Source organism: Oncorhynchus clarkii, chromosome 23 (assembly GCF_045791955.1).
Source record: "Oncorhynchus clarkii lewisi isolate Uvic-CL-2024 chromosome 23, UVic_Ocla_1.0, whole genome shotgun sequence".
Classification (NCBI taxonomy): Eukaryota; Metazoa; Chordata; class Actinopteri; order Salmoniformes; family Salmonidae; genus Oncorhynchus; species Oncorhynchus clarkii.
The window spans coordinates 19,642,238-19,660,544 of record NC_092169.1 but is presented as its reverse complement, the minus strand read 5'-3'; the positions used below and the strand labels follow the sequence as shown (position 1 = coordinate 19,660,544).

The window sequence follows — 18,307 nt, the reverse complement described above, 5'->3', positions numbered from 1 at the left end:
TTTGCCCATCTTAATCATTTTATTTTATTGGCCAGTCTGAGATATGGCTTTTTCTTTGCAACTCTGCCTAGAAGGCCAGCATCCTGGAGTCACCTCTTCACTGTTTACGGCTCAGGATATTGGGGCTCAGGATATTGAACTACCTGGACGAATGGCTGGTGGTATCCGAGTTGAGGGTGCAGGTGGTGTTACACACATTCATGCTGGTTTCCCAGGTTCCGTCTCTGGGTTTCATAGTGCATCAAGAGAAGAGCTGTTTGACTACATCTCAACGCATTCTGTTTCTGGATCTTGAGTTAGACTCAGAGTGTAGAATCGTGCGTTCTTGTCCCTGCAGAGGGTGGCCGGTTTCCTGCTTTGCTTCGTCCCATTTTTGCCTATTTGGGATGATGGCTTCTATGATCGCTGTGTTTCCCCTCGGGCTGTTGCAAACTTTCCAGCAGCGGGTGGTAGACACTGGCTTGGATGCATCATTGCACCACCTAAACCACTAGTCACTGTGGGTGTCTCATCATACCTATGGTCTCAGCTCGATAGAGGGACCCGCGGTCGTTGTCGCTGGGGACCCCATGGGTCGAGCTATTTCCTGCAAGGTGATCATGACAGACCTATCCCCCTGAGGGTGGGGTGCACTGTGCATGGGCAGCTCAATTTGGGGGTTGTGGACTATGTCGCAGAGATACAACACCTGGTGTTACAACACCTGGTGAACCTGGAGAAGAGGGGTGGTGAAGAGGGGTGAAGATGGGTGAAAATGTATGGTGAAGAGGGGTGAAAATGTATGTCATTAATCCGTGCCTCTGGTTTATCACCTGTAGAAAGGAGGGCTTCTGGTGAGGCATGGTGTTCATTGGCCTTGTCAGGATTCTAATGTTCTTCAGTAGCTTAAAGTCACCATAGCTGTGCTGTACCTCATTTTCCTCCTTCAGGGAACAATAGTTATAGTCATAACTGTTCAATCTCAGAGAACAATTGCCCCTACAAAAATATGTGGGTTTTATACTTCCTACAATGGATTTGATCGCTTGAGAGGACTGTTGGAAAACAATATCTGATTTAAACAATATCTGTCTCTACAGAACATATAAATATGTGAAATGGCTCTAGAACTCCCGGTCTGTCTCTTTAAGGCATAAAGCCATGATAGGACCTTGAGCATAAACTATAATAAAACGTGTTTGGCAAAAATATAATCTTTAATGATCCGTGAGTTTTGTAGTGTCGCCATCAATTATTTAGGATTGCCTTAATACTGAGACAGCCATACAAAATATTCATGGTTTAATCTTATGATCCATAAAATTGAAGTAGACTTTGGCGGTGATATTTTAAGATATCTGTCACACCCAATGTTGTGATAAAACGAGCTGAAATCTGATTGAATGGACTGACTGCAAGTAGCATGCTTAGTTAATCAACACTGAGACACTCAAAAAAGTCCTGAGCAAAAAAAAAGAAAGAAAATGGAGGTATTGGATATGGGATTATTTTCCATGGAGGGCCACATTCGAATACATTTGTGCCATCGCGGGCCAGAATCATATTACAGGATTATACATCATGTGTATGACTGTGTTGACAGATATATCTACTGTAAATCACATCCAGATATGCTACTTAATTAATTCACTTTTTTAACATGCACAGAAATAAACCACATTCATGCTCTCCTTTTGGTAGGCATTTTCATTATTAAACATGCAATGAAGGTATAGTTTCTGACGATGCTATGTGCAGGATTGCTGAGAGGTGAGAGTCAGTAAGAGCTGATCTATGCCGTGACTTGTTATATTTCATTACTGAAAATGTCTGTTCACATACATAATTTGACCCAAACAGTACAGACATCTTCTGAGCATGACTCCTAATCTTAGGGAAGTTTTGTTCATCGAGAGATGCATAGAACCTCAAGTGACATTGTTTTGAATAGTTCTCCAATAACTGCATCAGACTGAAGATCGATAAGCTCAGGTTGCAGGTCTTTGGGCACCTTATCCACATTGAAGGTGAAAGGAGAGGAAACCAACAGCATGTCATTTTCCAACACTTTGAAATCCTCAAAACGACAAGAAAACTCACCGTTCAAACCATGCAGCAGCGACGTATACTTCTCTCACTGGCCATCTGATAGGGAACAGACTAGTAGTGTCGGAAAGTGGGTGAGATTGTTGGCTTCTACTTGGCGAGTCAGGTTGAGTAAATTTCCCTTGACGGCTTTGACAAGGCTGTACATCTGATGTGCAAAAAGGCCCTTCCCTAGTTTGGAATCCAATTCATTCATGAGGGCCATGATGTTCACATTAAAAGCAAAATCAGCCAACCATTCTTTATCTTGCAGTTGAGGGAAATCCACATATTTTCCTTTCATTTGCAATCTCCAACTTCAGGTCCCACACCCTTTTAAGCACCTTCCCCAAACTCAGCCATCTCACGTTTGTGTGGTAGGGGAGATCTGCATTCCCCGACTCTGTCTCTTCCAACAGTGAGACAAACTGCCTGTGGTTCAAAGATTTTGCTCTTATGAAGTTTACCACTTTAGTGACTGTATCCACAACATGGCTCATTTCCAGAACACATTTCCAGAGCACCTCCTGATAAATAATGCAATGCAGGAAAATAATTTTCTTATCTGGGTTCAGCTCAGCTACTTGATCTTGTATCCTTTTCAAAAGGCCAATGTTTTGGCACCCATCAACGGTCACACTGGATAACTTTTCAAAACTCAGTCCCAGCTTTTCCACACACTTATTAATTAACCTCCTCCAATAAATATTTCCCTGTGGTTGTGCTCTTCATTGACTGCACTGAAGCAAACTCCTCTGTAATTTCAACGTCTGGGGTTATACCTCGTAAGAATATCAACAACTGCGCCGTGTCACGTGCATCACTGCTCTCATTCAGAGCCAAGGAGAAATAGGTGCAATACTTTGCCTTGTCTTTCAACTATTTTTCCATATTCTCTGAGATGTCATCAACACGCCGTGTCACTGTTTGTCTTGGCAGGGAAACATTTTCAAACGGCTCTTTCTTGTCGGGGCAAAGTATTGCTGCAGAGTCAATTAAACATTATTTTATGAATTCGCCCTCAGCGAATTACTTGCTATGTTTAGCAATTTTGTGGGACGATATATACTGTAGCTAGCTCTCGCAATTCCGTCGTTTGCTGAATGCAGTTTTGTGAAATGTTCTTGCTGCTTTTGCATCTGAGAAAAAAAACTATTTTGATGCACTTGCCCTCTGCTCAGAAGACATATTCCTATATTTCTCTGCATGCTTTGTCTTGTGCTCTCTTTGCACACTAAGCACACATCTTTCCCTGATACCTCAATAAATACATATTTGAATGTCCACTCTTGCTGGAACATCCTGCATTCATTGTCTACTTGCCTTTTCTTTGAACTCTTTGGAAAAACTCATTTTTGCGCAATTTCTAGCTTGCTACTATTTGTAACTGTGTCGTGTGTGTGTGTCAGCCTGTCAGTCACTGTCTGTCCTCGTGCAGTTGTTATTTATACGTGACTTCAAAATAAATGTCCCACGAGCAGTGGGAGTTAAATCATTACACAAAGTATTCATTGGACTTTTAGTTTGAATAACAAATACGTTTTTCAAAATGAGCATGATTCCGCGGGCTGTATTGAATCAGGCGAGCCGGCCTTTGCCCAGGCCTGTGCTAGACATATGTTGCAATGCAATATCTGAAAGAGGAGCTGCACATCTTCTGGGACTGTCACACACTCTGTAGCTCATATTTGGGATTTCTCTCCCGGTCCCCACTGCTTTTCTAGGTAATTAAATGTTTTCTTATTTTAATGTCTTAGCTTTCGGGGAGAGAACAACAGAGCAGCACCAGCTGGTTTTAGATGCAGCAACCAAACAGACATTCAAACAGATAAGCATCACATAAAGGGGAATATCACATAAAGAATGTTGAAGGTGCTCTGGTAGTATTCCGATATGAATGTAGCAGTTGATTGCAGACTGTCCTGCAGCATGTGTTAAGGTAATCCGTCCATTGATCGGGGCTCATAAGTATTTCCCATAAATGCTGTTTTATCAGAGCTCTATACAGATGAGATGGTAACGTGAGAAGTTCATTATCATGATTATCATGAGCACTAACCCACAGCCGCATATAGAGCCATCTCAGTCGGACGCATTTTCGCCAGTAACACGAGACTAGGCCCCGCCGCTCTCTTGACCTTGGTGGCTTCCGACACGGACACGGTAATGATGGGGAATTGTCCAGAGGATTTCTAATGGCCAGTCTCAATTATTAGTTATATATTGTTTTGCTCCGAAGTTTGGTTTAGTATGTAATGCAAATCTGATTTATATGAAATATAGTGATGTCTCACCCTCAGTGAATGGCACCACCAACATCTGTCATTTTATCTGACTGACTCATCCTTTGAGAAGAAACTCTTTGGATTTTGAGTCCAAGTATGCCAAGTTTTCTGTATCTATTATCATATAAAGACTTTCAGACCAGTCATATTCTGGGATTCTGGGATGTGTAGCCCAGGTCAGACTAGCTGTGTCCGCTTCAAAGTGTGTCAGATGGAAGCAGAGTTAGGCTGGTGAGATGTGTTGCCTTGGGTTTCTCCGGCTGGACTGATCTAATGACAAGAGAGAGATAACTTTCGCCACCAGGGCTATGATCCCTGTCCTCCTCTTTCTCTATTTCTCTTTCACATCCACTCTGGAAGGATTTTACTTGCTCTCTCTATCTTTTTTCTTTCTTGGACTCTCCTACACGGATACATACGGAATAATACACACTCTGAATTTAACTGAGACTCTCTTTGTTTCCTGCAGATATGGGGGCACACCAGTTGATTGAAAATCATCTACAGTTTCAGAGAGAAGGGGTGGCTCAATTTCTGCTCTGTGAGGCACTCTATCTAAGAACTTAGATCAAAGTTTCCTAACAGTGTTTTATATGAACAATTCTAAAACTTCACCCAGATATAGTGTGTGTCCTAGACATGTATATGTCTCTGAAATACATTAGGTATGTGTTCGCTTATCTATTCTCCGAAAATGTTAACAAGCCCACTGGACTCCTCCTCTTATGATAGGAACTAGGTTGACCGTGACCATTTCAGTCCTCATTAACAGTGTAGCCGTGTGCTCTGGTCCCTGACGTGATGTTATTCACTGTGGCAGTGAGACTGGGTGTAAAGATGGATCCTCCTCCACTCTCCAGTCATTGTCTTCTTTTTGGGCCATCACCATCCCAGAGGACCCCCTGAGCTATCCAACACACTGCCTGACTTACTGAGCACTATCCCACACACTGCCTGACTGCCTGAGCACTGTACAACACACTGCCTGACTGACCCAGCACTGTCCAACACATTGCCTGACTGCCTGAGCACTGTACAACACATTGTGTGACTGCCTGAGTGCTGTACAACACACTGCCTGACTGCCTGAGCGCTTTACAACACATTGCGTGACTGCCTGAGTGCTGTACAACACACTGCCTGACTGCCTGAGCGCTGTACAACACACTGCCTGACTGACGGTGCGATGTACAACACACTGCCTGACTGACTGAGCGCAGTAAAACACACTGTCTGATTGCCTGATCACTGTACAACACACTGCCTCACTACCTGAGTGCTGTCACTCACACTCTGTCTGACTCTGACGGACGGTGTCAGTAGTTACAATGACCGAAGGCTTGTTACACACTCCCCAACTAAGTGATCGCTCTCCCTCTCTCTCTCACACATGCACATACTTACAGACAGAGTAATACATACCTTTCACATTCACTTCACAGAGCGTAATCAGATCTGAAAGGAAACAACCTCCTAATTAAACACTCCTGAACACAGGGAATATAAAGTCGCTTAGTGTGACAGATGTCTGTGTAGCAATGTCACTTTCTCTTCACTAACATCTGGAGGAAGATGTGATAGGTAGAATATGTGTGGGTGTATACTATACTTGTTATTGTCTTTATACTATGTACTGTATATTGACATGTTTATATGATTTTCACTACATATTTGTTTTTCAAAAAGATCCTGTTTGCATGCTGTGCTCTAGTCCTCCTCCACCTTCTCTCACATGAAACATTTTATTATTCATATGCCAATTAGTCACGAGGACAAATGACAGTGGTGACGACGGGATACATTAGAACACTATTTCTGTGAGCTGTAGCGGGAAGTATTTCTATCCCAATTCTCTTAGGCGGGAAAGACTACACCGGATGACGGACGCGCCCAACCCCCCCCCCCCCCCCCCCGCTGTTAGTATGAGTGTGGCCCCTGTAGCCATATGACCTCACCCCTGCTCTCAGGGCTGGTTGGAGGGCAGAGTGAGCTGCTGATCGTATGTCCTTGTGGAACAGATTTAGATTGAATCTGTCAAGCTGACCTTGCACCTTCTGCCATGACATCACACTTTACAGAATGTATTTTCTGTTTTTTATCTCTCCGATTTGTAGAGCCAGTCAATGGTAACTCAACTGGTCAAGGCAGTCTGAGATTCTTTGTTGCAAATTTTATTGGGACATAGATGTATCACCCTGTATCATCTCTCTTATTTTTCTGTTTCTCCCTTTCTCTCTCTGATTGCCTGACCTACAGGCTACTCAAGTCATCTGTCTTATATCATCGAATCAAATCACATTGTATTGGTCACACACACATGGTTAGCAGATGTTATTGTGAGTGTAGCGAAGTGCTTATGCTTCTAGATCAGACAGTGCAGCAGTATCTAACAATTCCACAACAAAACCTAGTACACACAAGTATAAAATATATGGATGAGCAGTGACAGAGCGGCTAAGATGCAATAGATAGTAAATAATAGATAGTGTAGGATACAGTATACATTATATACATATGAGGTGAGTAATGCGTGATGTAGACATTCTTAAAGTGGCATTATTAAAGTGACTAGTGTTCCATTTATTCAAGTGGTCAATGATAGCCTCTCTGTGCTAGTGATGGCTGTTTAACAATCTAATGGCCTTGAGATAGAAGCTGTTTTTCTATCTCTTGGTCCCAACTTTGATGCACCTGTACTGACCCCGCCTTTTGGATGGTAGCGGGGTGAACAGGCATTGGCTCGGGTGGTTGTTGTCCTTGATGATCTTTTTGGCCTTCCTGTGACATCGGGTGCTCTAGGTGTCCTGTATGGCAGGTAGTTTGCCCCCGGTGATGTGTTGGGCAGACTGCACCACCCTCTGGAGAGCCCTGCGGTTGTGGGCGCTGCAGTTGCCGTACCAGGCGGTGATACAGCCCGACAGGAAGCTCTCAATTGTGCACCTGTAAACGTTTTTTTGTCCTTAGGTTGAAGAGACGCTGTTGTGCCTTCTTCACCACACTGTCTGTGTTCGTGGATCATTTCAGTTTGTCGTTGATATGTACACCGAGGAACTTGAAACTTTCCACCTTCTCCACTGCTGTCCCGTCGATGTGGATAGGGGGTGCTCCCTTTGCTGTTTCCTGAAGTCCATGATCATCTCTGTTGTTTTTCTTGCATTGAGAGAGAGGTTATTTTCCTGACACCACACACCGAGGGCCCTCATCTCCTCCTTGTAGGCTGTCTTGTCGTTGTTGGTAATCAAGCCTACCACTGTAGTGTCGTCTGCAAACTTGATGATTGAGTTGGAGGTGTGCATGGCCACGCAGTCGTGGGTGAACAGGGATTACAGGAGAGGGCTGAGAACGCACCCTTGTGGGGCCCAAGTGTTGAGGATCAGCGGAGTGAAGATGTTGTTTCCTACCTTCACCACCTGGGGGCGGCCCGTCAGGAAGTTCAGGAACAAGTTGCACAGGGCGGGGTCGAGACCCAGGGTCTCTAGCTTGATGATGAGTTTGGAGGGTACTATGGTGGTGAATGCTGAGCTATATTCAATGAACAGCATTCTTACATTGGTATTCCTCTTGTCCAGATGGGATAGGGCAGTTTGCAGTGTAATGGCGATTTGCATCATCTGTGGACCTATTGGGGCGGTAAACAAATTGGAGTGCGTCTAGGGTTAACAGTAGGGTGGAGGTGATATGATCATTGACTAGTCTCTCAAAGCACTTCATGATGACAGAAGTGAGTGCTACGGGGCGATAGTAATTTAGTTCAGTTACCTTAGCTTTCTTGGGTACAGGAACAATGGTGGACATCTTGAAGCATGTGGGGACAGCAGACGGATAGGGATTGATTGAAAATGTCTGTAAACACTCCAGCCAGCTGGTATGCGCATGCTCTGAGGACGCGGCTCGGGATGCCGTGGCTCGGGATGCCGTCTGGGCCGGCAGCCTTGCGAGGGTTAACATGTTTAAATGTTTTACTCACGTCGGCCACGGAGAGCCCAGAAGTCTTTGGTAGTGGGCCATGTCGGAGACACTGTATTGTCCTCAAAGCGTGCAAAGAAGTTGTTTAATTTGTCTGGGAGAAAGACGTCGCTGTCCGCGACGGGGCTGGTTTTCTTTTTGTAATCTGTGATTGTCTGTGGACCCTGCCACATACGTCTCGTGTTTGAGTCATTGAGTTGTGACTCCACTTTGTCTCTATACTGACACTTTGGTGGTTTGATTGCCTTACGGAGGGAATAACTACACTGTTTATATTCAGTCATGTTTCCAGTCGCCTTGCCATGTTTAAATGCGGTGGTACGTTTCAGTTTTGCGCAAATGCTACCATCAATCCAAGGTTTATGGTTAAGGAAGGTTTTAATGGTAACAGTGGGTAAAACACCTCCTATACACTTTCTTATAAACTCGCTCACCAAGTCAGCGTATACGTCAATGTTATTGTCTGAGGCTACCCAAAACATATCCCGGTCCGCGTGATCAAAACATTCTTGAAGCGTGGAATCCATCTCTATCGGCGCCATCTTGTTCTAATCCACAGCCATTCATTTGAACGGTGTACTGTACTTGCTACCTTCATGCATTTACTGCTGTGTATTTTCTGTTTGAACCTTTTTGACAGAAGATGAGTTCCCTATGACCAATTATTAGTTCTCAGCAGAACTACTCTAATCTTCTATATGGTTAGTTTGGTGTGAGTGAAGATAAACCTGTCAGGATTGTTAGTTTTTTCTCTGTTTATTTAGAACCTAACGGAGAACTAGGAAAAGCTCAATCCAAGTGTATTCACCCAATGGGTCAGACAGCTGAACACACAAAGACATGATCGCACCAGTACAAGTGTATATATACCCCACTTTAGGTGGAGTCTCCTCCTTTCCTCTAAACATTACATCTTTGTTGCTAGGCAGGAAGTTAAGTGATGTGGGTAATAAACTGTTCCTTCTCCCTTAATGTGACCTGACCTGACCTCAGCCCCCATTCCTCACTAATCCACAGCTATCCACCCTTATCAGTGACCACAACCATGTGATTGCTGTTTCCCTTACTTAGTAACATTCCAAGCCACTGGCTCATATCCCAAAATCCATTGACCCCACCATATGCATTGCTCCTACATATAACCCTTAACTTCTGGTGCATTTCAAATTACAACCCAACAATTGTAACCAGACTGTGGCCCTTCTCCTTTCCATAGGATACCTGATGTCTAACAAAAACATGTTCTGACAGAATATAAACGTTCTGCGTTCCCTTCTCTCATTCATTAACATGAATAGGGATATTTCATATTTCAAGTGTATAAGTTAGAACCCATCGAGATGAACTCGGTATACTCAGTGAACTGATGCCCTGGGCTGTAACATGACACTTGCTCACGTGTAGCACATTTTCTCCATCTCCCCCCGCCACCTCCAGAGTGTCTCCAGTGTCTGTTTAATGAAGGCTGTGTGTGTGAAGTCCTGGCCCTATCAATCGCCTACCTGGCCACCCCACAGAAATAAAGGCTGTATGAATCCTACCCTCTCATCGATTCGCGTCTTTCCACTGACTCCTGCATGGCCAGGCCTAATTCAGCTGATTAAATGGGTTTCAGTGAGGCGGCCATGTTGTTTCCCCGGCTCTGGGCACACTATTGGTCCGTGATTAGATTTTCTCCCAACACAGAGTCACTTATTTAGCCTCTCAGAGGACATCATTAAATAGAATGCCTTTCATAATGTAATTGCTGACAGGCACTGTGCGGTGTACCTCAACAGCCGCTCGCCTCCCGACAATGGGAGTGACAAAGTGTCCTTTATTGGATAAAAGGGAAATTGAAACGGCACATAAAACATAGCAGCATCTCTATCTGATGATGGTCTTATCAGGAGGAGATCCTCTTTCCTATGGATGTAAGAGGAGAGGCCAGGTTAAGTGCTGCCTGTTTAAAAATATGGGAAACAGAGAGATGTCACGTGGGCTATTAGTTCATGGATGTTGATTGGGGTATATGTGACTCAGTCATTAACATATCAACCGGAATGTAGAGGAATTCTTTTGTAAGGAATTTTAATGATGATCTTGCAACAGGAACTCAAATTTGAACAATAGGACTGTTTCTTTTCACTTTTTTCTCAAATGTAGAACAAACCTTGAGGCTGGCATGTAAGATTGGTGAAATTGATTAGTTCACAGGGAAACTGTTTACATTCAAACACTGTTCACTTTACCAAAATAAATGTCTAACTGTAAAATGAACAGACAGACAAACAAATTAATTATAAAGGACACAGTCAGTCATAGGCCACTCAATGTATTTCTCTTCACCACACTCAATATAAACAATATAATCCCTACATTGGTTTGGAGTTTATACAAGTCACAGCGGTCACTAAAGCTGCTACTGACTGTTTTGTCCTTGGTGAGTGTTTTTGGGGAACCCTGTAGCTGTTGCTAGCTGCTGGGTAGCTCTCTTCCTGGTACTCTGGACCCACTTGGGTCTGTTTTCGACCCGCCCCCTTGCAGTCATGTCAGTTCCCAGGGACAGGAACATGCACAAGCCTCTGGTGATGGCTGTTAGCGCGCAACAGGCTCTATTTGATATCAATGATGCTGCCATCACATTGGGAGAAGAGGGAGAAGAAGTGAGTTTAGATCAGGGCTTTTTAATGTTGGAGGGCTGAAACACTCTATTTTTCATATTCTTCTTCTTCTAATAAGGACTTCAGACTTGGTATACCAGGTGAATGCAATTAACTACCAGGTAGAAATAACAAACAGAAGTGTTTCCTCCCTCCTGGACCGGACTTGAACAGCCCTGGTCTATATCCTGAGGATGCATTTATTGTAGCTGGGGATTTTAACAAAGCAAATTTGATGAAAACTCTACCGAAGTTCTATCAACACATTGACTGTAGTACTTGCGCAGCTAAATCACTCGAACACTGCTACTCCGACTTCCGGGTTGCCAACAAGGCCCTCCCTTCAGGAAAATCTGATCACGACTCAATTTTGCTCCTCCCTTCCTATAGGCAGAAACTCCAACAGGACGTATCCATGCTAAGGACTATTCAACACTGGTCTGACCAATCCGAATCCACGCTTCAAGATTGTTTTGATCACGTGGACTGGGATTTGTTCCGGGTAGCCTCTGAGAATAACATTGACAAATATACTGATATGGTGACTGAGTTTATCAGGAAGGGTATAGGAGATGTTGTACCCACTGTGACTATTAACACCTACCCTAACCATAAACCATGGATAGATGGCGGAATTTGCGCAAAACTGAAAGCGCGAACCACCACATTTAAACATGGCAAGGTGTAACGCTTCTCGTTGGTGGAAGGAGAGGAGGACCAAAATGCAGCGTGGTAAGTGTTCGTCATGTTTTAATTGAACAAACTGAACACTATACAAAATAATAACGAAGAGAAAACGAAACAGTTCTGCCAGGTGAACAGACACTAAACAGAAAAAAAACACCCACAACCAAAATGGGGAAAACAGGCTGCCTAAGTATGATTCTCAATCAGAGACAACGAACAACACCTGCCTCTGATTGAGAACCATACAAGGCCAAACACATAGAAATATAACAACATAGAAAAAGGACATAGATTACCCACCCCAACTCACTCCCTGACCAACCTAACACAAAGACATAAAAAAGGAACTAAGATCAGAAAGTGACACAAGGTGACTGGGAATATGGCTGAATATAAAACAGTGTAGATATTGCCTCTGTAAGGCATTCAAACAGACAAAACATCAGTATAGAGACAAAGTGGAGTTGCAATTCAACAGCTCAGACACGAGACGTATGTGGCAGGGTCTACAGACAATCACAGACTACAAAGGGAAAACCAGCCACGTCGCGAACACCGACAGCTAAACACCTTATTTGCCTGCTTTGAGGATAATACAGTGCCACCTACGCAGCCCGCTACCAAGGACTGTGGGCTCTCGTTCTCCGTGGCCGACGTGAGTAAGACATTTAAGCGTGTTAACCCTTGCAAGGCTGCCGGCCCAGACGGCATCCCTAGCCGCGTCCTCAGAGCATGCGCAGACCAGCTGGCTGGAGTGTTTACGGGCATATTCAGTCTCTCCCTATCCCAGTCTGCTGTCCCCACATGCTTCAAGATATACACCATTGTTCCTGTACCCAAGAAAGCAAAGATAACTGAACTAAATGACTATCGCCCCGTAGCACTCACATCTGTCATCATGAAGTGCTTTGAGAGAATAGTCAAGGATCATATCACCTCTACCTTACCTGCCATCCTAGACCCACTTCAATTTGCTTACCGCCCCAATAGACCCACAGACAATGCAATCGCCATCACACTGCACACTTCCTTATCCCATCTGGACAAGAGGAATACCTATGTTAGAATGCTGTTCATTGACTATAGCTCAGCATTCAACACCATAGTACCCTACAAGCTCATTATTAAGCTTGGGGCCCTGGGTCTGAACTCTGCCCTGTGCAACTGGGTTCTGGACTTCCTGACGGGCTGCCCCCAGGTGGTGAAGGTAGGAAACAACACCTCCACTTCTCTGATCCTCAACACAGGGGCCCCACAAGGGTGCATGCTCATCCCCCTGCTGTACTCCCTGTTCCATCACGACTGCGTGGCCATGCACACCTCCAACTCAACCATCAAGTTTGCAAACGACACAACAGTAGTAGGCCTGATTACCAACAATGACGAGACAGTGTACAGGGAGGAGATGAGGGCCCTGGGAGTGTGATGCCAGGGAAATAAGCAACTGCACTGCCCGCTACCGCAGGGCTCTCCAGAGGGTGGTGCGGTCTGCCCAACGCATCACCGGGGGCAAACTACCTGCCCTACAGGACACCTACAGCACCCGATGTCACAGGAAGGCCATAAAGATCATCAAGGACAACAACCACCCGAGCCACTGCCTGTTCACCCCTCTATCTCTCGCTCTATCATCCAGAAGGCGAGGTCAATACAGGTACATCAAAGCTGGGACAGAGAGACTGAAAAACAGCTTCTATCTCAAAGCCATCAGACTGTTAAACAGCCATCACTAGCACCTTAGAGGCTGCTGCCCTATATCCGTGGACTTGAAATCACTGGCCACTTTAATAATGGAACACTATTCACTTTAATAATGTTTACATTCTTTACACATTTTTGCATTACTCATCTCATATGTATTTATTGTATTTTATTCTACTCTACTGTATTTGATTCTATTTCGCGCCGACATTGCTTTTCTAAATATTTATATGATCTTAATTCCATTCCTTTACTTTAGATTTGTTTATTGTGTGTATTGTTGTGAAATTGTTTGATATTACTAAACATGTGTATGTGACCAATAAAATTAGATTTGATGGCAAATAGAAAAACGCAATGTAACACAACTGGTCAAATATGATGGCTCGCTATACGACTTCATGACTTCATTCAATATTTATATACCAAAGACCATTTTGTAGCTGGGGCAAACATGACACTTACCAATGAATTCATTTACATAAAGGATATAAACTCTGAGAGGAATGATTGAGTGGAGCACCTATCGGTTTAAAAGGAGTGTACTTGTGTTTATTCTTGAAAACGGTAACGTGTTTCACACGTATCGCTGAGGATCACTGATTAGCATGCTGTGTAGGTGGATGTCATACTCAGCTAATGCCTTGCTGTGGTCAGTAGGTCTCCTCATGAATATGCTAATATTCTCCTGTGGAGAAGCACTTTCTCTCACTCTCGCTCTTTCAACCTTTCTCTCTCTCTCTTTTGATTTTTCTTTCTTGGACACACACACTCTTAATTTCACAGACTCACATTCACACAGTCACCCTACTTTCCCCTCCCCTGTGTGACCCCTTTGCCTATCTCTCCCATCTCTTGTTGATAAGTTGAAATCTCTCTTTTACTGTAGTTTTAAACAAGTGGTTATTCGCCAGGCTTTGGGAATTGACAACAGCACAGTTACTTCACTCCCTCTCTGACCATCACACGAGGGCCACCGTAGGCCTGCAGTAATGACTCTTCTGTCTTAATGTGGGCCTCTGAGCCTTGGAGTCATATCATTCACTTCAGAGGCCTGTGACTTTCTCTTCCCTGTCCTCTCTTTCTTGGTTTGGTCTCACTCGTAGTAATTGCAACTCAAATAGGTTACTATTGAGCTTTAGAGGGCACTGTCACTCAATACATTCTTAGCCTCTGATGTCCAAAAAGTTTGATTCTAGTAGAGAGAGATTGGAGCTGGAACACAGGCCTATGGTATGGGACTGAGTGTGTGTGGGATAATTATCTTATTTATCATCTTATGTGATCTTTTGACAGTCCGCTATTCATTATTAATATAGCTGGCCTGCTATTTACAGAGTTGTTGCCTCGAATCATGACTCAAGTCACAAATTTGACTTAATTAATAGAAAATAAAATAACTTGAGACTTGACTTGGACTTGGAGCCTCAAGACTCTCAGGACTTGGAGCCTCAAGACTCTCAGGACTTGACTTTGACTTCAGTCTAATGACTTGAAATTATCTGGCCAGGTTTTGTAACGTTCTGTCACTCATTGTCTCTGTGGATGACTCTCCACGCAGACAGAGACGGTAGCCGCAGCGTCACACTGACAAAAAATGTGCAACATATTGGCTAGTGAAACGCACACTCGACCCTCTGATTGGACCAGCATAACTGTCAATCAACACAGGTCGGGTGAGCTAGTGAACAGATTGCAGATTTGCTGTACAGCTATAGGATCGGGTATAGTGCAAACGTCAAATTGTAGGGAGAGAGTATTGCCGTAAGTAAAAATACAGGTCCAAGGAATATTAACTGTTTACTTTGCAAGCTCACCAGCAATGGTGCGTTACGCAACAATCACTAGCGTAGGCCTGCTGGTATTTTGGTATGCAATTGCTTGAAATTGATAATTTACTTATGAACCTTGCATTTGGAATTGGTTGTTAAAATGTATTATTACATAATCAAAATATGTTGTTAAAAGGGCTGTCTGGCAGCCTCAATAAATAGACAAAGATTTGTAGTTGATCAAGTAAAGCCTGTTTGTTTACATTTTCTTTTACTAGACTTGAGTCTTGTCTTGGTCTTTAAATGCACGACTTGGACTTGACTCGATCCGTTCTACTAGTTGGGCCTCGACTTGAGACTCGGACCTTGTGACTTGAGACATGCTTGCGACTCAAATAATAGTGACTTGCTCCCACTTCTGGCTATTCATAATAGACATGTTCCTATTCAGTTATGGCAAGGTAGTAGAATCCCCCTATAAGCGGAACTCTTTCCACTTAATTTATATATTTTCACACTGACATATTTAAACAGATCTAATTAAACATTTCTATTCACTAACGCAATGTTACGTAAACCATTGAGCACTCTCCTATGTGATCATGTTCAGTTCTGCACTCCCCACTCAACCTGTTTATAGTGAGGCATTCAACTGCAAGCCCTTTTAACCTCACAGCCCTGGCTTTAATCCCAGCCCTCAGAGATCCAGAGCCAACAGAGATGTGGCTGGTTTTATGGCCATTTCCCTCCCACCTTCCTGCCTTGCTTTAAACCACAAACACTGCTCCTAGTGATCCATCACAGAACACACACCATCAACTGGGCCTTCACACCAAACTGCATGCCTGCCGAAAGGGATCCGACTCTAGCAAACTCACAGTGCTCCAATTTCCTCAAAGAGCTTTTTAATGGAACAGAGCAAAAGGCGGGCGATTGCTCAGATTAAAAAAACAACAACAGAAAAGTATTCTCTTTTATGATGGAGGGATTTTGTCCATGCAAGCAGTTGATGTCAGGAGGAGTGATGTGGCCCTGCCAGAGCCAACCAGACCTGGCGACGACGCTACCGCCGTACGTCTCCTGCAGAAGAGGGCCAGCCCCGTACTGCTTATCGATTGTTGTAGCTTTCCCAACTGTGGCTATCGTAAATTGAAGGGCCGTCCTCACCGCCGTGCGTCAGCTGTGATGTGTGTGTGTGTGTGGTGGGGGCGGGGGGGGGGGGGGGGGGGGGGTGGTATACTTGAGTGCATTGACTGTAGACCAAGGCTTCCATCTGATATCACCCTTAATGGCGTGTCCCTCTGGACGAAAATCGGCCTTTCTCAATGTTTTTCATTGGGAGGCAATTTCACTAGAAACGTACATGCCAGTAAATCACTTAAACCCTTCCTCCTTTGCCAACTACCCTCTGAGGTATTCTTCAAAACATGGCCAGGTTTTTGACAGGTTATTATTCCCAAAAAGCCATGTGTTTATGTCTTGACTCACCTTTTATGTATAAGAACTAGAATGATCTACCAGAAACATATGGAACAGCACATATTTCCCTCTGTTCAATGTGAGGACATTAAAAACGACCATACTCGTAGCCCTTCTGTTAGGTCTACTTCTGCTCTTGGCTTAGTGAAAATATGTTAAATAAATTATGCCTGCAAACTTATCACATTTCTGTGAATGACTTCAGCGTAGAAATAAGCCCTTTTGACAACTTGTAGCTGAAGGCAGTGGCTTTGGATTTAACAGCAGGCTCCGCGTGGCCCAACATTGTACAGGTATTGTCACGGGGAGGAGGGGAAAGCAGAGTTGATCACTGGGACAAATGTGATAGTTTGTGACAGGCAGAACTTAGTTTGTGTGTGGTGGGGGAGCAGAGGGGACTTGGTGTATGTTACACATGCTTATCCTTGTAGTTTATTTTGTGTGTTTACTGCCATTGTATGTACAGTACTGGACTTGGTTAAACTTGGTTAAGCAGGCCAATGATAAACAATATAAAACTACACATTGTGGAATTTTATGCTGCATCACCGGGAGCAGCAGGTAGCCTAGTGGTTAGAGCGTTGGGCCAGTAACCGAAAGGTTGCTGGGTCGAATCCCTGAGCTGACAAGGTAAAAATATTTTGTTCTGCCCCTGAACAAGGCAGTTAACCTATTGTTCCTTAGGCTGTCATTGTAAATAAGAATTTGTTCTTAACTGACTTGCCTAGTTAAATAAAAGTTAAATAAATAAAAATATCACTGCTTGATATGGCAAATGTACCACCCTTGACTGCAAAGGGCTACAGAGGGTGGTGCGGACAGCCCAGTACATCTCTGGGGCCGAGCTCCCTACCATCCAGGACCTCTATATCAGGCGGTGTCAGAGGAAGACCCGATTGCCAAAGACTCTGGTACTCTGGTACTGTCTGGCTCTTGGACCAACAGGCTCCGAGACAGCTACTACCCCCAAGTCATAAGCCTGCTAAATAGCCAGACTGCTAAATACTCAATAAATGGTACCCAAACTACACTTATATATAAAAAAAGTATAAGTAAAAAGTATGTGGACACCCCTTTAATTTTGTGGATTTGGCCATTTAGCCACACCCATTGCTGACAGGTGTTCAAAATTGAGCACACAGCCATGCAATCACCATAGACAAACAGACAAGCTCACAGAATGGAAGTGCCAAAGCGTGTTTCTCTGTAGTGATGAATCACGCTTCACCATGTGACACTCTGATGGATGAATCTGAGTTTGAGGATGCCAGGAGAACGATACCTGCCCGAATACATAGTGCCAACTGTAAGGAGGAGGAATAATGGTCTGGGGCTGTTTTTCATGGTTCAGGCTATGTCCCTTAGTTTCAATGAAGGGAAATCTTAACGCTACAGCATACAATGACATTCAAGACGATTCTGCTCTTCCAATTTTGTGGCGAAAGTTTGTGGAAGGTCCTTTCCTGTTACAACTTGACAATTCTGGGTATTTGGTATTTAATTAGGATCCCCATTAGCTGTTGCAAAAGCAGCAGCTACTCTTCCTGGGGTCCACACAAAACATGAAACATAATACAGAATGACATAATACAGAACATCAATAGACAAGAACAGCTCGAGGACAGAACTTCGTACATTTAAAAAAAAGGCACACACAGCCTACATATCAATGCATACACACAAATCTAAGTCAAATAGGGGAGAGGTGTTG

General features: G+C 43.9%; 1 protein-coding gene and 1 pseudogene across 1 annotated transcript in view; one reads left to right on the top strand and one right to left on the bottom strand.

Moving 5' to 3' along the window:
• The window catches only part of LOC139381452 (attractin-like protein 1), a 337,715-nt gene that overhangs the window by 162,168 nt on the left and 157,240 nt on the right, over positions 1 to 18,307 (top strand). The gene's annotated exons all lie outside the window — the stretch shown is intronic.
• Positions 518 to 8,357, bottom strand: LOC139381957 (general transcription factor II-I repeat domain-containing protein 2A-like; annotated as a pseudogene).